At 53.5% G+C, this 23,902-nt stretch overlaps 1 long non-coding RNA gene and 1 other non-coding gene across 2 annotated transcripts; one reads left to right on the top strand and one right to left on the bottom strand.

Moving 5' to 3' along the window:
* Nucleotides 1-135: 135 nt before the first annotated feature.
* LOC126943792 (uncharacterized) lies at nucleotides 136-23,621 on the top strand. Its single transcript, XR_007721857.1, has 4 exons — nucleotides 136-211; nucleotides 14,894-15,159; nucleotides 16,507-16,585; nucleotides 23,476-23,621. It is a non-coding gene; the product is annotated as an uncharacterized LOC126943792 (long non-coding RNA).
* On the bottom strand, nucleotides 21,852-21,922 carry TRNAG-GCC (transfer RNA glycine (anticodon GCC)). Its single transcript has one exon. It is a non-coding gene; the product is annotated as a tRNA-Gly (tRNA).
* Nucleotides 23,622-23,902: the final 281 nt, after the last annotated feature.

Raw genomic sequence — 23,902 nt, 5'->3', positions numbered from 1 at the left:
GGACCAGGTGGAGGTCCTTGCATCATGGGGGCAGTTTCCCCCATGCTGTTCTCGTGACAGTGAGTGAGTTCTCACGAGATTGATGGTTTTAAAGCATGGCAGTTCCTCATTCTCACGCTCACGCCCTGCTGACTGCCTGGTGGAGGAGGTTTCAGCTTCCCCTTCATCCGTGGTTGTAAGTTTTCTGAAGCCTCACCAGCCGTGCGGAACTGTGAGTCAATTAAACCTCTTTACTTTATAAATTGCCCAGCCTTGGGTTTGTTTTTTTGTTTTTTTTGAAATGGTGATTTGCTCTTGTTGCCCAGGTTGGAGTGTAGTGGCGGGATCTCGGCTCATTGCAACCTCCGTCTCCTGGGTTCAAGCGGTTCTCCTGCCTCAGCCTCCCGAGTAGCTGGGATTACAGGTGTGTACCACCATGCCCAGCTAATGTTGTATTTTTAGTAGAGAGGGGGGTTTCACTACGTTGGTCAGGCTGGTCTTGTACTCCTGACCTCAGGTGATCCGCCCACCTCGGCCTCCCAAAGTGCTGGGATTACAGGCATGAGCCACCGCGCCCGACGTTGGATGTTTCTTTATAGCTGTGTGGAAACAGACCCACTCATCGCTGCAGGCCACACCTCAGCCACGTGGACACCTAATTCCTGCCAGGGAGTTTCTGCCGCTAGGATCTTCAGAGTGACAAAGAGGGAGGATGCTGTGGCTGAGGAGGGGACAGGAAGTGCTAGGTACCTAAGGCTCCCCTGTCTTTCCATACAGCCTAATTTTAATAGCCTCTGGTCTCCACACTTCACTGTTTACCAGATAAAGACCTTTCAAGGTGTAGGTCCCCGTGGTCATTCTGTATCCATTGGATCAAGTTTTCAGTTCATTTTTTCTGCTCTCTCAGCCTCTTTTGCTTTCTCAGCTGCAAAATATTGGTACAATCAAGTTTTCTTCCTTTTTTTTTTTTTTTTTTTTTTGTGGAGATAAAGTCTCACTCTGTCGCCCAGGCCGGAGTGCAGTGGCGCGATCTCAGCTCACTGCAACCTCCACCTCCTGGGGTACAAGCCTGAGTGCCCTCCTGAGTACCTGGGATTACAAGCACCCGCCACCACAGCAAGCTAATTTTTGTATTTTTAGTAGAGACAGGGTTTCACCATTTTGGCCAGGCACACTCCGGTTTTCTAACCATGCCTTGAGCCAAGAATTTGGATTCTGAGCTTGTCTTTTCATTTAAGCTGTGTGGCGCGGTTAACATGACCGCCTTGCCCAGGAGATACTGACTTCAGTGCAGTCTTTATCCTCTTCTATAGCAGGAGGCATTAGGTCCCCCAAAGCCTTGCCTTTGATGGGTACTTTGTTCCAGAGGACAATGGGATTAGCTGTCTTGCCAGGGCGCGCCATGGGGCTGCTGGTGTCCTGTCCCTTAAAGCGGCTGGATTTTCACTGTCCTCTGGCCACTTTCCATCCTTCAGCTGCTCCTATTTCCTTCGGGGCTTCTTGCTCTGTCCAGGCCTGGTCCTATTTTTGTGAGAATATAGGTTATAGGTTCTTAGTTTTAGGCAACAGAAAATTCTGGCCACTCCAAGCAGAAAGGAGTTTGTCAGAGGTACTGGCTAGTTCCCAGGAGCTCTGAAAGGGTCAGAAAATCAAATCTGGAAGAGGCCATTGGGCAAAGCTGGCCAGATGAAGACCCCTGTGCTGGCACAGAAGCTACAGTTGGCACCCCCGAAGGGGGACAGAAGCTGCCACCTGTGAAAGCTGGATGTAGTCGCTGCCGCTTTCACCATCATTTGTTGAGATGATGCTTCTTCCTGTCTTCCACTTTAATTCAAAGTGAAGGCCAGGTGCGGCGGCTCACGCCTATAATCCCAGCACTTTGGGAGGCCAAGGCAAGAGGACCACTTGAGGACAGGAGTCTGAGACCAGCCTGGGCAACAGGGTGAGACCCCGTCTAGCCAAAAAATAAAAAAATAAAAAAAAAACAGCTGGGCATGGTGGCGTGTGCCTGTGTCCTAGCCTGTTGAGAGGCTAAAGTGGGAGAATCACTTGAGCCCAGGAGTTCAAGCCTACAGTGAGCTATGATCACACCACTACACTCCAGCCTGGGTGACAGAGTAAGACCTCTGTCTCTTAAAAACAAAACAGGCGGCCGGGCGCGGTGGCTCAAGCCTGTAATCCCAGCACTTTGGGAGGCCGAGGCGGGCGGATCACAAGGTCAGGAGATCGAGACCACAGTGAAACCCCGTCTCTACTAAAAATACAAAAAATTAGCCGGGCGCGGTGGCGGGCGCCTGTAGTCCCAGCTACTTGGGAGGCTGAGGCAGGAGAATGGCGGGAACCCGGGAGGCGGAGCTTGCAGTGAGCCGAGATCGCGCCACTGCACTCCAGCCTGGGCAACAGCGTGAGACTCCGTCTCAAAAAAAAAAAAAAAAAAAAAAAAAAACAGGCTGGGCATGGTGGCTCATGCCTGTAATCCTAGCACTTTGGGAGGCTGAGGCAGTAGGATCGCTTGAGCCTAGCCTGGCAACGTAGTGAAGCGTCAACTCTACAAAAAATACAAAATTTAGTGGGCATGGTGGCACGCCTGTAGTCCCAGCTACTCAGGAGGCTGAGGTGGGAGATTGTGCCACTGTACTCCAGCCTGGGTGACAGAGTGAGATCTTGTCTCAAAAAAGACAAAGGTGGGTGTATGGGTCTGATTGGAAGAGCTAAGTCAGTACCCAGGCCGAAGCCGCAAGGGAGGCCAGGGAAGGGAGGCAGCTAAAAGGCCATTTTCAGCTTCTTTCAGGTAAGGCAAGCTCTGTCTCAAAGTCTGGGGACACCTGTAACACAGGAAGGGTGTTCAGATGTGGGGTACCAGAATAATGGCTCACATCCACTGCAATAAGCCACCTTGGGCTGGGCGCGGTGGCTCATGCCTGTAATCCCAGCACTTTGGGAGGCCAAGGTGGGCGGATCACCTGAGGTCAGGAATTCAAGACCAGCCTGCACTCCAAGACCACCATTGCACTCCTGCTTGGATGACAGTGAGACGCCTCAAAAAACAAAACAAAACAAAACAAAAACGGCCGGGCGCAGTGGTTCACGCCTGTAATCCCAGCACTTTGGGAGGCCGAGGTGGGTGGATCACCTGAGGTCAGGAGGTTGAAACCAGCCTGACCAATGTGATGAAACCCCATCTCTACTAAAAATACAAAAACTAGCCAGGTGTGGTGGCATGCACCTGTAATCCCAGCTACTCGGGAGGCTGAGACAGGAGAATTCCTTGAACAAGGAGGCAGAGGTTGCAGTGAGCTGAGAGGGCGCCATTGCACTCCAGCCTGGACAACAAGAGTGAAACTCCATCTCAGGAAAAAAAAAAAAAAAAAAAAAAAAAAAAAGCCACCTGATCTGGGACTCAGCCTACTGTGCTGGCTTCGTCAGCCCTGTGTTCTGACCAGGGCCTCACCATTGCATTCCGTGCAGGGTGAAGTGAGTAGAGAGCGGCCTGGTGTGAAGGCAGCAGGGCCTGGAGCTGGCAGGACCAGGCCCTGCCTGCATCTGGGTGCCCTGAGTATATGTGATGTCATCTAACTTGGAACAGGGTATTGGTCACGGGGCAGGGGAGTGAGATCTCATTGCTTTCTCAAGTTCTCCATGCAGTCCCGGACACATCTGTTAACCGTTCTGTAAGACGCAGGTATTAATAGCACCTGCTTTGTGAGAGGATTGTGAGGATTAAAAGAGAAGACAAGGTTGGGCACCGTGGCTCATGCCTGTAATCCCAACGCTTTGGAAGGCCGAGGTGGGTGGATCACCTGAGGTCCGGAGTTCAAGATCAGCCTGGCCAATATGATGAAAGCCAGTCTTGACTAAAAATAACTTCTTTGCCCAGTTACCTTCTCTTTTTGGGGGTGGGGGTGGGGAGACAGCTCCTCACTCTGTCACCTAGGCTGGAGTTTAATGGTGTGATCACAGCACCCTCAGACTCCTGGGCTCAAGCAATCCGCCTACCTCATTCTTCCAAAGAGCTGGGATTACAGGCACGAGCCACTGTGCCTGGCCCAGTTTCTTTATTCTTTCTTTTTCTTTTTTTCTTTCTTTTCTTTTTTTTTTTTCTTGAGAGAGTTTCACTCTTGTTACCCAGCCTAGAATGCAATGGTGCAATCTCAGCTCACCACAACCTCCGCCTCCCAGGTTCAAGTGATTCCCCTGCCTCAGCCTCCCGAGTAGCTGGGATTACAGGCATGTGCCACCATGCCCGGCTAATTTTTGTATTTTTAGTAGAGTCGGGGTTTCTCCATGTTGGTCAGGTTGGTCTCGAACTCCCAACCTCAGGTGATCCACCTACCTCGGCCCCCCAAAGTGCTAGGATTACAGACATGAGCCACCACGCCTGGACTCAATTTCTTTATTGTCCTTCCATCAATGTGGTGCCTTTTTTTTTTTTTTTTTTTTTTTTTTGAGACCAGTCTTGCTCTGTTGCCCAGGTAGGAGTGCAGTGGTGCAATCTCGGCTCACTGCAACCTCCACCTCCCGGGTCCAAGCGATTCTACTACCTCACCTTCCTGAGTAGCTGGGATTACAGGTGTGCGCCACCACACCCGACTAATTGTTTGCATTTTTAGTAGAAATGGAGTTTCACCGTGTTGGCCAGACTAATCTCAAACTTCTGACCTCAAGTGATCCACCTGCTTCGGCCTCCTAAAGCGCTGGGATTACAGGCTTGAGCCACCGCACCTGGCCGACCGCTGTTTCATTCTGCTTTCTTCCCATCTGGCTACTGACCTCCCGTGTCCTGGTGTCATCTGTCATTCATGATGACCCTGCTCATTAGCTGCCCTACCCGTGCTCCACGCACTCAGCTATGGCAATGCAGGAGGAACTCCACGTGGGGAGCTGTCTGAACCCGGAGTCCCGAGCAAGCATTGCCAGCCCGCTTCCAGGTGCTTGGCCCCGTGATGGTTCATTCATTTATTCCCCAGACCCCTATTGAGCACCTGCCTCATGCCCAGCCCTGAGCAGACAGCAGTGAGCAGGTTCCCGCCCTCACTCTCTGGTGTAGAGCTGTCTTCTCCAGTGGAGAATGCTGAGAGAGGGGCCCAAAACCAATGGTACCTCCACCAGGTGATCTGGCGGCGCGCGGGAAGCACAGGGGTGGCCCACCTGACTTCCCAGCACGCCCTGAATCAGCTTCAGCTGACTCTTGTCTTCAAACAGATGCAGCATTTTTTCTTTTTCTTTTCTTTTTCCTTTTTCTGTCTTTTTTCTTTTTCTTTCCTTTTTTCTTTTTTTTCTTTCTCAATCTTTTTCTTTTTCTTTTTTTCTTTCTCTTTCTCTTTTCTATCTCTGATTTCCCCACTATCTCTCTCCCCCTCTTCTTCCTCTGTCTCTCTCTGAGACAGGTTCTCACTCTGTCACTCAGGCTGGACTGCAGTGAAGTGACCTCAGCTCACTTCAGACTCAACCTCTGGAGCTCAAGTGATTCTCCTGCTTCAGCCTCCTGAGTAGCTGGGACTACAGAGGCACATCACCACACCTGGCTATTTTTTATATTTTTAGTAGAGATGGGATTTTGCCATATTGCTCAGGCTGTTCTCAAACTCCTGGGCTCAAGCAATCTGCCTGTCTCAGCCTCCCACTGTGCTGGGATTACAGGCGAGAGCCACTGTGCCCGGCCCTATACATCTTTGATGTAGGTGAAAAAAGTGCATGAAATAAAAATTGCCTGGTAAGTGGGAACAGCCCAAGGCTGCCCCTGAAGCAGGCTGTTGTGGTCCTGGCTGGGCCTCTCCACACACCATTCATTCTTTATTTTTTTTTTAGACAGAATCTCATTCTGTTTAGGCTGGAGTACAGTGGCGTGATCTTGGCTCGCTGCAACCTCTGCCTCCTGGGTTCAAGTGATTCTCCTGCCTCAGCCTCCCGACTATCTGGGATTATAGGCACGTGCCACCACACCTAGCTAATTTTTTTACTTTAGTAGAGATGGGGTTTTACCATGTTGGCCAGGCTGGTCTTGAACTCCTAACCTCAAATGACCCACCCACTTCGGCCTCCCAAAGTGCTGGGATTACAGGTGTGAGCCACCATGCCTGGCTCACACACCATTTCTATATGCTTTGAACCTGAACACAGTGCCTGCTGTGTGACTTCTGTTCCCAGCACAGTTGCGGATGTTTGTTTCAGGCTACATGAAGGTTTGGGTTTCGCTGCTGGCTAGACATTGACAGACTTAAAGAAACAGTGCTGGGGGAGAGTGTGGGTGAGTACTAGGGTATTGGAAAGATTCCATGCCCAGGAAACAAGCGTGGATTGATTACATCCCCACTTCTGGCCTTGTGCAAGTTAACTTTGTCTCCCTGGGCCTCTGTTTACTCATCTGAGAAATGGGGTGAAGATATGCGCTCTTCTTAGGTCACAGGGTTCCTCTACAAAATGTGAAAGGACTTTGGAAAGTATCGTCCGGTGTGCAGACTTCTCCGAGAAGCGCTGCTGCTGTTTATCCTGAGACTGGAGAAGGGGGAAGATGTGACTTTCAGGGTGGGCCAGGTGTTGGAGGAGACAGAAAGGACAATCTCGGGCCGGTAGCGGTGGCTCATGCCTGTAATCCCAGCACTTTGGGAGGCCGAGGTGGCTGGATCACTTGAGGTCAGGAGTTGGAGACCAACCTGGATAACGTAGTTAAACCCCGTCTACTAAAAATAGAAAAATTAGCCAGGTGTGGTGGTGCGTGCCTGTAGTCTCAGCTACCCGGGAGGCTGAGGCAGGAGAATCCTTGAACCCAGGAGGTGGAGGCTGCTGTGAGACAAGATTGCGCCACTGCACCCTAGCCTCAGCAACAGAGTGAAACTGTCTCAAAAAACAGGCCGGGCGTGGTGGCTCATGCCTGTAATCCCAGCACTTTGGGAGGCTGAGGTGGGCGGATCACGAGGTCAGGAGATGGAGACCATCCTGCCTAACACGGTGAAACCCCGTCTCTACTAAAAAATAGAAAAAACTAGCCGGGCGTGGTGGCGGGTGCCTGTAGTCCCAGCTACTCAGGAGGCTGAGGCAGGAGAATGGCGTGAACCCAGGAGGCAGAGCTTGCAGTGAGCCGAGATCGCTCCACTGCACTCCAGCCTGGGCGACAGAGCAAGACTCTGTCTCCAAAAACAAAACAAAAAAAAACAAAGATAATCTCAGATGTGGTGCAGTTCACAGCCTGGAGCTCCCCGTGGGATTAGGCTGAGGGCTGCATTGAACTGAAATCTTCAGGGGTTCGGTGCTGGGGTAGATGTCCCTGAGAAGCAGAGCAGCTGAGAGGTGGAGCTTCCTCCAGGAAATACTCACTTGCTCCTTGTTGATTTCATGGGGTCCCAGCTTTCAGGAGGAAAGTAAAGATGAAAAGCCCTCGCTCTGGCATCTTAGAGGACTTCTGGGTGAGAGCTAGGAGGGGGAGGGCATCTGGACTCATTGCCCTCCCAGTCCTGGAGTCCGATTTTCCTGTTCTGTCTGGTTTTGAAGGTGCAGGCTGCGGAGCCAAAGCAGTGCTGCTCCTGCCAGTTCCTCCCTCGCCCTCTGCTTCCCCGGCCTTGCACAGGGACAGGGAGATCCAAAGAGCGGCTCTGTCCATTCTCTCTCAGCCTGGGAGGGAAGACGGAGATGGCCTGGTGGCACAGATGGTTCCGCAAACAGTTCAGTATGTGCCAAAGGAGGGCCTGTGAGGCCCCAGGTCAGGAGAGGGTGTCTGTCCTGCCAGTGAAGGCCGGGGCTGAGCTGCTTCCTGCCAGCGTCCAGTTTTGCTCAGAGCACCCAGAATGCCATCTTGGAGGAAGGCGGCAGGGGCTGCCGCAGAACCCTGGGGCTGTGTCTCCAGCCTCCAGGTCTGGCCACAGCTGCAAAGAGCAGGTGGCAGGAGGAGGACTCTGGAGGACTCTCTCCCTGTGTTGGCCCTGCAGCCCCATGTCCCCTTCTCTGCTTCTTGGGAGCAGGAGGCCTGCGACCCCTGTCCTGAGCCCTCAAAAGGAAAAGCTATTGTAAGGATGATGAGAGGGAATCGGGTCCTGAGGCACTTGGAGGAACAGTTGCTGAGCTCCACATGCAACAGCCCGTTCCAGGGCCGATGTCGCAAAGGTGGCTTGGATGCCATCGCTAACTGGCCATCGAAGTTCCCAGTCTGGCAGGTAGGGCTCAAGTGCTGGGGCCACAGCAGAGACAAGGCCAAGCAGCCTGATTCTTGGGGGTGGAGGTTAAGGAGCAGCGTGTGGACTTGGCTTTCTATAGGGTCAGGCTGCAGCGCGGCATCCTGAGGAGCGTGGCTGCCCACAGGCGGTCGCCCAGCCCAGCGTCGGCCAAGGCAGACAGAGCCCGGGCTGGGAAGCGGGAGATCCCACTGCTTGGGGAGTCACCTTTTCCTCTGCACAGTGGGAACACCAGAAACAGTGGACAAGCTCAGCGAAGAGCTCTCCAGCCCGCCCCGAGGTTTCCTTCCTCCTGACTTTGTCACCTCACTGGGAGAATATACCCCTTTATCTGAAACAAGCTTGCTGGAGGGGAGCCCAACGTACCAGGTGGAAGGGAAAGATAGAGGCTGGAAGGTTCCTCGGCCTGTCCGCAGCCTCTTCCACCTGGCTGCCCTTTGTTCAGAGTGAAGACTGCAGTTCCCAAGACATAAGCACCGCAGGCTTCAGAGCCTGAAGCATCCTTCCAGGTCAGCCACTTTGGGCAACTGGTGAGCAAGGCGGGTGTGTAGGGCCAGCTACATCATTTGCGGGGCCTGGTACAGAATGAAAATGTGAGGCCCTTATTCAAATATTCAAAAGTTACTAAGAATTATTATTATTTTTTTTTGTGGAGGCAGAGTCTCTGTCACCCAGGCTGGAGTGCAGTGGCACGATATCTGCTCACTGCAACCTCTGCCTCCCAGGTTCAAGTGATTCTCCTGCCTCAGCCTCCCAAGTAGCTGGGATTCCAGGTGCCTGCCACCACGTCTGGCTAATTTTTGTATTTTTAGTAGAGACAGGGTTTCTCCAGCAGGCTGATCTCGAACTCCTGACCTCAGGTGATCCACCTGCCTCGGCCTTCCAAAGTGGTAGGATTATAGGCATGTGCTTAAGATTTCAAGATGAGGACAGTAGAGTGTAAATGAAGTGCAGGGTCCTTCCAAGTGGGCCCGTCTGGGTGTGACTGCATTTGGGAATAAGGGGATGGGGTCCTGCCTGTTCCTGCAGTCACAGCATACCTCGGGTCCTGGGGCAGAGGAGCCTGGATTCCGGCCCTCGGTGCCCAGCGGTCCTGGCTCACGGACAGAGGAGCCTGGATTCCGGCCCTCGGTGCCCAGCGGTCCTGGCTCACGGACAGAGGAGCCTGGATTCCCGCCCTCGGTGCCCAGCGGTCCTGGCTCACGGTCAGAGGAGCCTGTATTCTGGCCCTCGGTGCACAGTGGTCCTGGCTCACGGACGCCCCTGGTTCAGCAGCCAGGGGGTTCCTCACTCCGCCCCACATGTGATTCTAAACATTGCTGCAGAGACTCCTTCCCCGTATCGTTCAGGGGACTCTGCCAGCTCCAATGGCCAGCCAGCTGCCTTCAGGTCACCAAAGAATCCGGGGCTGGTCTGAGACCAGGTGTACCCCCAGACTCTATCTCTGTCCAGATCATGAGAGGGAGTCCAGGGTCCCCTGCCTCCCCCAGTTTGGCTTCACTGCACAGCTGGAACTCAGCCAGGCCTGTTCCAGGAAGCAGGGCTGTGAGTTTGAGCTGTCCAGGTCCTTGGCATTTTGAACAAAGGATTGAACAAAAAACCCACAAAGTAACATAGGAAAGAAACACGGGAAGGAAGCAGTGAAAGCAGAAATTTATGAAACAAATAAAGCACTCTGCAGGGTGGGAGTAGGCCTAAGCAAGCAGCTCCAGAGCCTGGTTACAAAGTTTCCTGAGTTTTGTTTTATTTTATTTTATTTTATTTATTTTTTAATTTTTTTTTTTTTTTTTTTTTTTTTTTTGAGACTGAGTCTGGCCCTGTCGCCCAAGCTGGAGTGCAGTGGCCGGATCTCAGCTCACTGCAAGCTCCACCTCCCGGGTTTACGCCATTCTCCTGCCTCAGCCTCCCGAGTAGCTGGGACCACAGGCGCCTGCCACTTCGCCCGGCTAGTTTTTTGTATTTTTTAGTAGAGATGGGGTTTCACCGTGTTAGCCAGGATGGTCTCGATCTCCTGACCTCGTGATCCGCCCGTCTCGGCCTCCCAAAGTGCTGGGATTACAGGCTTGAGCCACCGCGCCCGGCCCTTTTTAAATTTATTTTATTTTTTTTTATTTTAATTTAATTTTATTTATTTTATTTTTTAATTTTATTTATTTTGTTTTATTTATTTATATTTTCGAGACGGAGTCTTGCTCTGTCACCCAGGCTGGAGTGCAGTGGCCGGATCTCAGCTCACTGCAAGCTCCGCCTCCTGGGTTTACGCCGTTCTCCTGCCTCAGCCTCCCAAGCAGCTGGGCCTACAGGCGCCCGCCACCTCGCCCGGCTAGCTTTTTGTATTTTTTTAGTAGAGACGGGGTTTCACCGTGTTAGCCAGGATGGTCTCGATCTCCTGACCTCGTGATCCGCCCGTCTCGGACTCCCAAAGTGCTAGGATTACAGGCTTGAGCCACCATGCCTGGCCTTGTTTTATTTTTTTATTTTATTTATTTATTTTATTTTTTATTTTTATTTTTAAATTTTTATTTATTTAATTTTAATTTTAATTTTAATTTTATTTTTTTGAGACATCTCTCTGTCACCCAGGCTGGAGGGCAGTGGCATGATCTTGGCTCACTGCAACATCCGCCTCTTGAGTTGAAGTGATTCTCCTGCCTCAGCCTCCCAAGTAGCTGGGATTACAGACAAACACCACCACACCCGGCTAATTTTTGTATTTTTTTTTTTTTGTAGAGATGTGGTTTCACCATGTTGGACAGGCTGGTCTTGAACTCCTGACCTTGTCATCGGCCCACCTCAGCCTCCCAAAGTGGTGGGATTACAGGTGCGAGCCATGGCACCCGGCCACCTGGGTTTTAAGTACTCCTTTTGAGGTTCTATTGGCTACCCCTTATCTGGATGAAGGATTTGGTCTGTGGCTCACAGAAAGGTAATGTGAACTGGCGCCGTATGCAGATGAAGGGATGGCCCATGCTTGGCCTGCGGCTAATCCAGGACACTCTCCCTTCCCATCTGAGATGCAGTGGAGGTAGGAGGGGATAGGGAGGGAAGCCTTTGATCCTTTGCTACTTGGGCTTGTGGAGATGGGGTTTTCCCTTTTGATTTAACTTTTGGAAGTTGGTGTTAATTGGCCTCAGGTTCCCTGCCCCTAGGCCCAGGCGTTTTCCCTTTGATTGAACTTTAGGAGATGGATTGGATTTAAATTCCCTGCCCCCAGACCTTGCTGTTTCCCTTGATTCAGCTTTAGGAAGTCAGCATGGATTGGCCTTAAATTCCCTGCCTCCAGACCCTATTCTCCTGCCTCAGCCCCGCACATGTGACTGGAAGCCTCCATCTGCCCTTCTAGATGCAGATGGGGCCTTTCAAGCAGTGACGTAGGATTTTTCTTGGTAACCTGTCAGCCGGAGACCTCCGACCAGTGACGCCCTTGCCCCAGGCCTTGTGTAGGCCTGGGGATGTTGTAGGAGATACCCTGTCCATTTGGCCCACTGGGCCACGCCTGGTCTGCTGTCTGGAGAGGATCTCTTGGCCACCGTAACTGTCCAGTACCTGGTGGGAGGGGGTGTGTGAGTAAGCGAGTGTGGGGTCCAGCTGGCAATTCCAAGTGCTGGCACAGAAACGGGTTTTGTGTGGTGCTTGTGGCTAGAGCCACAGGAGTGTCACAAGCCACTTCCACAGTGGACTCTGGCATCCAGACGAGGGCAACGTGATGGTGTCCAGGCAGGGGTGTCCATGACCCCTCAGCACCAGAGGGTGTTATAGCTAGTTAGCTTTTTTTTTTTTTTGAGAGAGTTTTGCTCTTGTTGCCCAGGCTGTGGTGCAATGGCGTGCGATCTTGGCTCACTGCAGCCTCCGCCTCCCAGGTTTAAGTGATTCTTGTGCCTCAGCCTCCCAAGTAGCTGGGATTACAGGTGCCTGCTACTATGCCCAGCTAATTTTTGTATTTTCAGTAGAGACGGGGTTTCACCACATTAGCCAGGCTGATCTCAAACTCCTGACCTCGGGTGATGTGTCCTCCTTGGCCTCCCAAAGTGCTGGGATTACAGGCATGAGCCACTGGGTCTGGCCAGCTAATTAGCTCTTTTAGTCCCACTGTCCACAGCCTGACAGACAGCAGCATGTTAACAGCTCTGCCAGCCCCTTGCCCTGCTCTGGCCCTTGACTCTGGAGCTGGTTCTGCCCTGCTGCTGCTTCTGTCATGTGGGTGGCTGCCCTCAGCTGGTGGAGGACAGGGCCATGATGTTACAGCCTTCCCTGTACCCATATTTGGTGGGTCCTGAGTTCTTGTGCCATGTCCAAGAAGAACGAGGTCACACTGACAAAGAGTGAGGAAGGCAGAGAAGAATATTACTGAGCAATAAAACAGCTCTCAGCAGAGAGGGGATGCGAGGGTGGTCAACCACCTGAAGTCTGGTGGTTTCTATCATTGTGGCTGGGTCTGGAGTTTTTAGGGGCACAGAATGAGGAGGGGCAGGCCATAGGTAGCATTGGAAAAGGTAACCTTTGATTGGTTAAAAAGCATTATTCAGAAAGAACCAATCAGGAAAGAGTGGACAAACAGGAATAGAAGTTCTCCGATGCTGGATTTCAGGCTTTTTTTTGCTTCATGGTGAGGTTTCACGGGGGACTCACCCTGTCTGCCTAGGATCTGTCTCCTGTCACTATCAGCAGCAGCTCATACAGCCAGTGTCATCAAAACAGCAACTGTGGGACAATGGCCCTTGAGCCCTGCTTTGTGCTTCCTGTGGCCCAAGGCCACAGGATGGATGCAGGGTGTAGGACTCCTTTGTTTTTAGTTTTTATTTTTATCTACCCATGTACATGCTGATAGAACTCCTTTGTATTCTTTAAAATGCCTCCTGGCCGGGCGCGGTGGTTCATGCCTGTAATCCCAGCACTTTGGGAGGCCGAGGTGGGCAGATGATGAGGTCAGGAGATCGAGACCATCTTGGCTAACATGGTGAAACCCCGTCTCTACTAAAAATGCAAAAAATTAGCCGGGCGTGGTGGCGGGCGCCTGTAGTCCCAGCTACTTGGGAGGCTGAGGCAGGAGAATGGCGTGAACTCGGGAGGCGGAGCTTGCAGTGAGCTGAGAACGCGCCACTGCACTCCAGCCTGGGCGACAGAGCTAGACTGTCTCAAAAAAATAAAATGCCTCCTGCTGGCCAGGCGTGGTGGCTCACGGCTGTAATCCCAGCACTTTGGGAGGCCGAGGCAGGCGGATCACAAGGTCAGGAGATCGAGACTACCCTAGTTAACACGGTGAAACCCCATCTGTACTAAAAAATACAAAAAATGAGCCGGGTGTGGTGGCGGGCGCCTGTAGTCCCAGCTAGTCGGGAGGCTGAGGCAGGAGAATGGTGTGAACCCGGGAGGCAGAGCTTGCAGTGAGACGAGATCACGCCACTGTACTCCAGCCTGGGCGACACAGCAAGACTCCGTCTCAAAAAAAAAAAAAAGCCTCCTGCTAACACTTAGCTGGCCGGTTTTGTTGGCAACTATAATATTCTACCATAATTTTTTTTTTTTTTTTTTTGAGATGGAATTTTGCTCTTGTTTGCCCAGGCTAGAGTGCAATGGTGCAATCTTGGTTTGCTGCCACCTCCACCTCCCACATTCAAGTGGTTCTCCTGCCCCAGCCTCCCAAGTAGCTGGGATTACATGCCCAGCTAATTTTGTATTTTTAGTAGAGACAGGATTTCTCTATGTTAGGCTGGTCTCAAACTCCCAACCTCAAATGACCCACCTGCCTCAGCCTCCCAAAGTGCTGGGATTACAGATGTGAGCCACCACGCCTGGCCCATATTCCACCATAAATTTTTAAAGTGAATCTGGGTGTGCTGCCTAATGCCTATAATACCAGCACTTTGAGAAGCCGAGGCAGGAAGACTGCTTGAGGCCAGGAGTTCAAAACTAGTCTGGACAATATAGTGAGATCCCATCTCTACAGAGAAAAAAATAGCTGGGCATGATGGTGCGCACTTGTAGTCCCAGTTACAGGTGTGAAGCAGAGGCTGATGTTAGAGAATTGTTTGAGCCTGGAAGGTCAAGGTTGCAAAAAGCCATGATTGTGCCACTGCCCTCCAGCCTTGGTAACAGAGGGAGATTCCATTTTCAAAAAAAAAAGTGGGTGAGGTTTTTTTTTTTTTCTTTGAGACAGATTAGAGTGCGGACTACCAGACTAGACTAGAGTGCAGTGGCATGATCTCAGCTCATTGGAACTTCTGCCTCTTGGGTTCAAGCAAGTCTCCTGCCTCAGCCACCCAAGTAACTGGGACTACAGGCACACATCATTGTGCCTGGCTAATTTTTGTGTTTTTATAGAGACAGGGTTTCACCATGTTGGCCAGCCTGGTCTCAAGCTCCTGACCTCAAGTGATTCACCTGCCTTGGGTTCCCAAAGTGCTGGGGTTACAGGTGGGAGCCACCGCGCCTGGCCGAGGGGTCATTTAATTTGTGTTTCAAATCTGCCAAATTTAACAGGATTTCATAAAGCATTACTGACCTTTTTTAAGCTGGGGTCTCACCCTGTTGCACAGACTGGAGTGCGGTGGTACAGCTGCTGCTCATTGCAGCCTTGAGCTTCACTCTGTTGCACAGACTGGAGTGCGGTGGTACAATTGCTGCTCATTGCAGCCTTGAGCTCCTGGGCTCATGTGGTCCTCCCACCCCAGCCTCTCAGATACCTACATGCATGATACCTACCACGCCTGGCTAATTTTTGTCTTTTTTTGTTTGTTTGTTTTTAATAGAGATGAGCATCTGTCTATGTTGCCCAGACTTGTCTTGAACTTCTGGGCTTAAGTGATCCTCCTGCTTCGGCCTCCCAAAGTGCTGGGATTACAGGCATGAGCCACCATGACAGGCCTTACTGGCCTCTCGAACCTGCCAACAATCAGGGCCGCCTCTGCCAGGAGCACTTTCATCTGAGTTCAGTCCAGAAGGAATGCCCAGTGTGGCTGCTGCATCTCGTTGTGGGTACCTTGACTTTCTGTGATGCTTCTCTTTTGACTTCAAGGTAAATAATCTGGGTCTTGGGTCTGGGAGGTTACCTGTCTGAGGGCAATGATTTGATGAACTTTAAATTCTTTTTAAAAAATTTTATGGGTGGGCGCAGTAGCTCATGCCTGTAATCCCAGCACTTTGGGAGGCCTAGGCGGGTGGATCACCTGAGGTCAGGAGTTTGAGACCAGCCTGGCCAACATGGTGAAACTCCATCTCTACTAAAAATACAAAAATTAGCCAGGTGTGGTGGCACACACCTGTAATCCCAGCTACTTGGGAGGCCGAGGCAGGAGAATCACTTGAACTTAGGAGGTCGAGGTTGCAGTGAGCCGAGATCATGCCATTGCACTCCAGCCCAGACAACAAGAGTGAAACTCCATCTCAGGGGGAGAAAAAAAAAAAAACCTTTATATAATTTTTTTTCTTTTTATACAGAGATGGAGATCTCACTATGCTGGCCAGGTTGGTCTTGAACTCCTGGCCTCAAGCAATCCTCTCACCTTGGCGTCCCAAAGTGCTGGGATTACAGGCATGACCCACTGCACCCGGCCTAATGTTCAACTATTTTGTGAAAAGTAGGCTGTGCGCAGTGGCTCATGCCTGTATTCCCAACACTTTGGGAGACTGAAGCATAAGGACCACTTGAGGCCAGGAATGCTAGACTAGCTTTGGCAATATAATGAAACCTCCATCTCTATTTAAATAATATAAAACAGAAAAATGAAGAAGTGCTGCTTTGCTTCTTCCTTGGAGCCTCGCTGGCCATGGTGGCAGTAGCCAGAGCCAGAGCTTAGCTTGGGCAGGTGTGGGACGGGGGCTGGCAGCGGGCTAGCAGTGGGCGGGCTGCAGGGCAGCGGCTCTCTGCCCTGGGCAGGCAGCAGAGGACATTTGAGAATTAGCCCGGACGAGGGCTGGGTATCTCCTCAGAGGACCCAAGGATCCCAGGCTTCCCCCTCCTGCCGTTGGACGGTAGCGCCCTAAATTCCAGGACCTGGGTGTGGGGTTGATCAGACAGTTGGTTCGGGTCTGAAGGAAACAGTAGGGCACCCTTCCCTATCCTTGGTGCGGTTTGGTGTTGAAGCCATTTGTCTCTTTGTCTCGGGGAACCTCTAGGATGACCCCTAAGGTCTGACCCCCGCTCTGGGTCGGGGGCCTGGGGCTGTGAGAGGCCAGGCTGCCTGTGGCCCGTGTGGGGAGGTGGCAGGGGGCGCATGCTTCGCTGCTTTGGAGGGAAGACCCAGGCAGAAGCAAGGGGGGAGCCCTGTGTGCTTTTGTAGCCCAGTCCCCCTGCACCCCGACCCCCATCCCCCCCATGCCCCTTCCCTTGCATCTCACACCTGCCCCGCTCTCTTGCTGCCAGATCTAGACATGGCTCAAGATCCCAAGGCCGGCCCTGCCCAGCCAGGCCAGAAGAGGCAGCAGGGCACACGCGTTTTCTGGTGAGTCTGTCAGGATGGGCCGCTGGGGAGCGCGTTGGGGGCCGCCGGGGAGCGCGCTAGTGGCCGCTGGGGAGCGCGTTGGGGGCCGCCGGGGAGCGCGCTAGTGGCCGCTGGGGAGCGCGTTGGGGGCCGCCGGGGAGCGCGCTAGTGGCCGCTGGGGAGCGCGTTGGGGGCCGCCGGGGAGCGGGCTGGTGGCTGTCGAGCTTGTATGGGGCTCTGGGTTCCCCTGGGACAGAACAAGGACCCCAGAAGCCCCCCAAGTGTGCTACACACCCAGTGGCTCAGGGTGCTCAGGGCTTCCTCCCTGGGCCTTAGGTTTTCTCTGTCAACTGAGGAAGTTGACCCAGTGCATTCCAAAGCCCCTTCTAAGCTGGTGCCACCAACTCCCCCATCCTGACCGAGGCAGGGCCCCTCCTTCTGCCTGGAGAAGCCTGGATCCCCCCAGGTGAGGGTCCCTAGGGGGTAGTGTCCGGGGGCGATTTCTGGGTCTTGACCTTTGGGAAGTAGCAAATGGGAACCTTTCTGGTTGACATTGTTCCCCTAACTTGGGAAACTTAAAGCAATTTTAAGGAAATCTTTTTTTTTTTTTTTTTTTTTTTTTTTTTTTTTTTTTTTTTTTTTTTTTTTGAGACAGGGTCTCGCTCTGTCACCCAGGCTGGAGTACAGTGGTGCAATCTCAGCTCACTGCAACCTCCTGCTGGGCTCAAGCAATCCTCCCACCTTAGCCTCCCAAGTAATTGGGATCACAGGTGCATGCCACCACGCCCGGCTAATTTTTGTTTTGTTTTGAGACAGAGTCTCACTCCATTGCCACTCAGCTCCAGGCGCAATCTCGGTTCATTGCAACCTCCACCTCCCTGATTCAAGTGATTCTCCTGTCTCAGCCTCCCAAGTAGCTGGGATTACAGAGGCACACCACCACAACTGGCGAATTTTTGTATTTTAGTGGAGACGGGGTTTCACCATATTGGCTGGGCTGGTCTCAAACTCCTGGCTTCAAGGGAGGCTCTCACCTTGGCCCCCCAAAGTGCTGGGATTAGGCTGGCTGCGGTGGCTCACACCTGTAATCCTAGCACTTTGGGAGATCTCTTGAGGTCAGGAGTTTGAGACCAGCCTGGCCAACATGGTTAAAACCCCATCTCTACTAAAAATACAAAAATTAGCCAGGCGTGGTGGTGGGTGCCTATGATCCCAGCTACTTAGGAGGCTGAGACGGGAGAATCGCTTGAACCCAGAGGCAGAGGTTGCAGTGAACTTAGATTGTGCCACTGCACTCCAGCCTGGGCAACAGAGTTGAGACTCCATCTTAATAATAATAATAAAGTGCTGGGAATTATAAGTGTGAGGCACCACATTCAGCCAGATAATGTTTGAACATGTTTGGAAAGGAGCTCACCAGCTTCTGTGAGCAAACCAGTCCTCTTCAGAGGCGTGGGAGTGAGCCGTGTTGGCCTGTGTCCACTCAGCTGGGCGTGTGTAACGGCCGCATGAGCTGATGTGTAATGGCTCGTGTGCATCCAGGTGGTGGCGGGGAGGTGGGAGGCAGGCGGAGGGGGGCTGCTGTTAGGGGCAGTGCTGGTGTCGATGCCGCGGCACCCACAGCTCCAGTTCCTTTTGGTCTTCCCCTCGTCTCCTCTCCCCGGAAGTGGGGTGGCAGAGCTGGGGTGTGGGCTGCTCTGAGGTGTCTCTGTACCTCCACATTGACCTCCAGAGAGATGAGGCCAAGCTGCTCCCTGCCAGCAGCAGCCGGGGTCGGTGCCACCCCGCAATGGGCCAGTGTGGGCGGCTTCTGCCCCGCTTTGGTTTTGGACTGTTGAGCAGATGTGTGCTCATGGGTCACGTGTCATGTTGTTTATTTGGTTTTAGAGACAGGATCTCAGTGTCACCCAGGCTGGAGTGCAGTGGTGCCATCATCGCTCACTGCAGCCCTGAACTCCTGGGCTCAGGTGACCCTCTGACCTCAGCCTCCCGGGTAACTGGGACTACAGGCACATGCCACCATGCCTGGCTAATTAAGTTTTTTTTTTTTTTTTTTTTTAAAGAGATGGGTGGGGTCTCACTGTGTTGCCCAGGCTGGTCTCGAACTCCTGGGCTCAAGTGATCCTCTTGCCTTGGCCTCCCAGAGGGCTGGAAGCCATTTCACCCAACCCACATGCTTTTTTTTAACGTGGCTGTTGTTGAGGCTGTTCAATCTTTCATTGGATTTCATATTTTCCATCCACCTCCTTACCCAGCAGGCTTGGATCCAGTCATCCAGCCCCTGCTGGGGAGCTCCGGGGCAGGGTTGATGTAGGGCGACCCAGAGGCAATGTGGAGTGACGCCGCCTGCCCCACAGGGACTGAGAGCACATTAAGTGGGGCCTGGCATTCGAGACCTGGGGCAGAGCTGGGCATAGATGGCCTCCTTGAGACCTGATTGTCCCCAGGAGGCTCCAGAGAGGAGGGCCCAGTGTTCCCGCAGCAGTGCCGGCAGCAGTGGGTAGGGGCTGTGGTGGTGGCTCTTGCTCCCTTGGGATGGTCCCCAGAAGAGGAACCGCTCAGGGCTGGGGCCGTGGTGGGCAGTGAGCTGCTGAAGGGTCTCTCCCTGAGGGCTGCTCGAGTCCAGCCATGTGATTTGGGTCTCAAAATGGAATGTGTGGCCCACCGAGGTGGGTCATGACTGTTGTCCCAGCACTCCGGGAGGTTGAGGCGGTCGATTGCTTGAGCCCAGGGTTTAAGGAAATGCTGGGCAAGATAGTGAGACTGCCATCTCTACAAGACATAAAATAAAAATTTGCCAGGCGCGGTGGTTCACGCCTGTAATCCCAGCACTTTGGGAGGCTGAGGCGCGTGGATCATCTGAGGTCAGGAGATCGAGACCATCCTGGCCAACATGGTGAAACCCCATCTCTACTAAAAATACAAAAATTAGCCGGGCGCGGTGGCAGGTGCCTGTAATTCCAGCTACTCAGGGAGGTTGAGGCATAATAATCGGTTGAACCCGGGAGGCAGAGGTTGCAGTGAGCCGAGATTGTGCCACTGTACTCCAGCTTGGGCGACAGAGCAAGACCCTCTCAAAAAAGAAAGAAAAGAAAAAGCAAAAGAAAAGATTAGCTGGGTGTGGTGATGCATGCCTGTAGTCCCAGCTACTCAAGAGGCCGACGTGGGAGGATCACTTAAATCCAGGAGGTCAAGGTTGCAGTGAGCCGAGATTGTGCCACTGCCTGGGTGACAGAGCGAGACTCTGACACACACACAACACACCCAAGGAATTTGGCAACATGGAGGGGAAGGCATAGTGGAAGGACTGCCCACCCAGCTCCCCGCCTCCTGCCTCACAGCCCAGCCCTGAGGACACTTGAGGAGGTGGCTTGGCCTCTGCCCATAGAGCCATTCCGAAGGTGTGTTTAGTTTGTTGCTGTGGGATGTTCCCAGATTGCAGACTGTAGCCATTACAGGGAGCAGCTGTAGCCACTGCCCTCGTCCAACCAGGCCCTTCCCCTTGGGGAGAGAAGCACAAGGCTGCCCACCCACCTGGACACAGGCCCTGGCCTCAGTGCTGGCAAAGGCAGGCCAGGGCAGGGAGGTCCCGTGAGGAAGGACCCCCTGCCTGCAACAGGTGGCTGCAGGTGGGCAGGTACCTGAACGCAGTCTCTCCCTGTTTATCTCAGCTTGGGCGGCAGTCAGCAGAATCCCTTTCCAGTGCATGGTTCCTCTGTGGCTACTCACAAAAATACACTTAGGCCGGGCACAGTGGCTCACGCCGTAATCCCAGCACTTTGGGAGGCTGAGGCTGGAGGATCATGTGAGCCCAGGTTTGAGACCAGCCTGGATAAGATAAGAGACCCGGTCTCTACAAAAAATAATTAGCTAGGCACTAATTATTTTATTTTTGGCCTGTGGTCCCAGCTACTCGGGAGGCTGAGGCAGGATGATCTCTTGAGCCTGGGAGATCGAGGCTGCGGTGAGGTAGGATCATACCACTATGATGATGTCGCCTGGGCGACAGTGCAAGATCCTGCCTTATATTTTTTTGAGACAGTTTCACTCTTGTTGCCCAGGCTGGAGTGCAGTGACGTGATCTCTGCTCACTGTAACTTCCACCTCCCAGGTTCAAGTGATTCTCCTGCTTCAGCCTCCTGAGTAGTTGGGATTACGAGCATCCACCACCACGCCCGGCTAATTTTTTGCATTTTTAGTAGAGATAAGGTTTCACCATTTTGGCCAGGCTGGTCCCGAACTCCTGACCTCAGGTGATTCACCCTCCTTGGCCTCCCAAAGTGCTGAAGTACAGGTGTGAGCCACGGCACCTGCCCAAGATCCCTTTTTTTTTTTTTAAAAAGAGTCTCACTCTGTTGTCCAGGGATTAGAATGTAATGGCGTGATCTTGGCTCACTGCAGCCTCCACCTCCCGGGTTCAAGCAATTCTCCTGCCTCAGCCTCCCAAGTAGCTGGGATTACAGGCAGGCGCCACCACACTTGGCTAATTTTTGTATTTTTAGTAGAGACAGGGTTTCATCATGTTGGCCAGGCTGGTCTCAAACTCCTGACCTCAGGTGATCTGCCTGCCTAGGCCTCCCAAAATGCTGGGATTACAGGCATGAGCCACCGCGCCTAGCAATCCTGTCGTATTTTAATTTTTATTTTTTGTATTTTTGAGACGGAGTTTTGCTCTTGTTGCCCAGGGTGGAATACAGTTGCCCGATCTCAGCCCACTGCAACCTCAGCCTTTTGGTTTTAAGAGATTCTCCTGCCTCAGCCTCCCAAGTAGCTGGGATAACAAGCGCCTGCCACCACGCCTGGCTAATTTTTGTATTTTCAGTAGAGATGGGGTTTCACCATGGTGGCCAGGCTGGTCTCAAATTCCTGACATCGTGATCCACCCACCTAAGCCTTCCAAAGTGTTGCTATTACAGACGAGAGCCACCGCACTGGTCCCAAGATCCTGTCTTTAAAAAGCAACAACAGGCTGGGTGCGGTGGCTCACGCCTGTAATCCCAGCACTTTGGAAGGCCAAGGCGGGTGGATCATGAGGTCAGGAGATCGAGACCATCCTGGCTAACACGGTGAAACCCTGTCTCTGCTAAAAATACAAAAAATTAGCCGGGCATGGTGGCGGGCGACTGTAGTCCCAGCTACTCAGGAGGCTGAGACAGGAGAATGGCGTGAACCCAGGAGGCGGAGCTTGCAGTGAGCCGAGATCGTGCCACTGCACTCCAGCCTGTGCAATGAGCAAGACTCCATCTCAAAAAAAAAAAAAAAGCAATAACAAAAAAGGAATTCCCTGTGCATTGGCCGGGAATCGAACCCAGGCCTCCCACATGGCAGGTGAGAATTCTACCACTGAATCACCAATGCCTCAATGAATGTGGGTTTGTCAGCCCAGGTGGTCACAGGCCTGGCCCTGCCTGTCCAGTCTGGTCTGTTTAGCCATGGGGAGGGGGCTGCAAGGCTGGGTCAAGGACACTTTCCAGGGCGGTCCTCCTCCTCGGAGGCCTTCACCTCCAATGCTGTCTTGGCCCCAGCTCTCACTGCTTGGTCCTTCCTGGCCCTCGGGGGTCCTTGTCCATCTACCCTGCGGCTGGACCTGCCTCTCCTCCCCTTCCTTCCCTTTCCTCCCCTCCCTCCCTTTCCTCCCCTCCCTCCCTTTCCTCCCCTCCCTCCCTTTCCTCCCCTCCCTCCCTCTCCTCCCCTCCCCCCTCCCTCTCCTCCCCTCCCTCCCTCTCCTCCCCTCCCTCCCTCTCCTCCCCTCCCTCCCTCCCTCCTCCCCTCCTCCCTCTCCTCCCCTCCCTTTCCTCCCTCCCCTCCCTCCCCTCCCTTTCCTCCCTCCCCTCCCCTCCCCTCCCTTTCCTCCCTTTCCTCCCTCCCCTCCCTTTCCTCCCTCCCCTCCTACCGGAATTGGAAGCTTCCCAGGCCGCCTACCCAGACCTACTGAGCCAGAAAGCAGGGGTGGGAGTAGGGGGTGGCCGGAGATGGAGGGGATAGGGCAGGTGCCCAGGATGTCCTCCATTCCGCCCCTCGTGTGCTGGCCCTGAGCTTGGGGGCAACAGCGACAGGACTGGAAAGTTGATAACTTTTTACCACCCTCACCCATCACCACGCGTCCCCTCCCTTTCCCCCAACTCAGAGCCCTCCCCAGGCACAGGAAGGACCTGAAGCTGCTCCTGCAGGGTCCCCAGAGCTTCCTGCCCAGGCTGGGACCCAGCTGTCTCTTTGCATGCTCCCCTGACCCCCTCCTGGCACAGGTTCCCTGGGGTGCCTGGTGTGTGATAAGTAGGGAGCCCCAGTTTTGTGAGTAAGCCTGGGCCGTTGGGACCCATCCTGTCTCCCAGGGCCTGGAACAAAGGCCCAGGTGACCTGGCCACTGCCCTGTCCCTAGCCCTGCCTGCTGGCCCCAGTGATTCTCAGGCAAGGATTGAAGGCTCTCCCATGCCCTGCCAGGGCTTTGGCTCTGACACACCTCTTCCCTTTCATCTTTTGCCAGACAAAGTCTCAGGGCATCAACAGTGCCGGTTTCACAGAGCAGCCTTGGGGAGGGGGAGGGGGAGGCCAGGCTCTGGCTGCCAGAAGCCTGTGGGTGATTGTGTCCCCACTGCCACCTGGAGGCACCCCTTAGCACAGGCCAACTGGGGAAGCTGGTTTGCTGTGGTCTCCCAAAGTGACCTTGGGCAAGTCCCTAGGGGCTCTTCCACTGAGGAAGGCTGGCATTCCAAGGAAGAGCTGTGACCTTCAGTTTTCCAAGTTCAGCTGGGCACCAGGCAGAGCCTCTGGTCGTGTACCGTGACCCCTTCCATTTGTGTCCTTCACAGCAGCAGTAGTAGCTACAAGCTGTACAGAGATCATGTGCAGGTGGGCAGGTGGGGCTGGCTGGCTGGCTGGCCGGCCTGACTCCCTCTCTGTCCTGTCCCCAGGGTCTATGAATACCAGAGGCTCCGGATGCCCACACTCATCAACCACATGCCTGTCAAGAGCCGGAGGGCCCACATGGGCATGGGGGTCAGGAGCGGCTTCAGCCCCCAACGGGTCTCCAGGAACAGCCCCCTGCCCTCTGGGCAGAAAAAGTGTGAGTGGGGGCCACAGTCACACCTGCAGTGCTAGGGAGCAGTTGGGTGGCCGCACCAGCTGTCACGGCAGGCCCCGGAGCCCAGCCTGGGCACCAACCCTGCCCCTCTCCCCGCAGTCCCCACCGAGGAGCTGCATGACATCCAGGGGGCGCTGTGGCAGATCAAAGCCCAGGTGGACAGTCTGCTGCAGAGCCTGGAGCGCATGGACCGGCAGCAGGTCCCACCCGCAGGTCTGATCCCCATGCTCTGTGGGAGCCCAGCTTTCCCCACTCCT

This window comes from Macaca thibetana, chromosome 20, assembly GCF_024542745.1.
Source record: "Macaca thibetana thibetana isolate TM-01 chromosome 20, ASM2454274v1, whole genome shotgun sequence".
Classification (NCBI taxonomy): domain Eukaryota; kingdom Metazoa; phylum Chordata; class Mammalia; order Primates; family Cercopithecidae; genus Macaca; species Macaca thibetana.
This window is presented reverse-complemented; position numbering and strand designations above follow the sequence as displayed.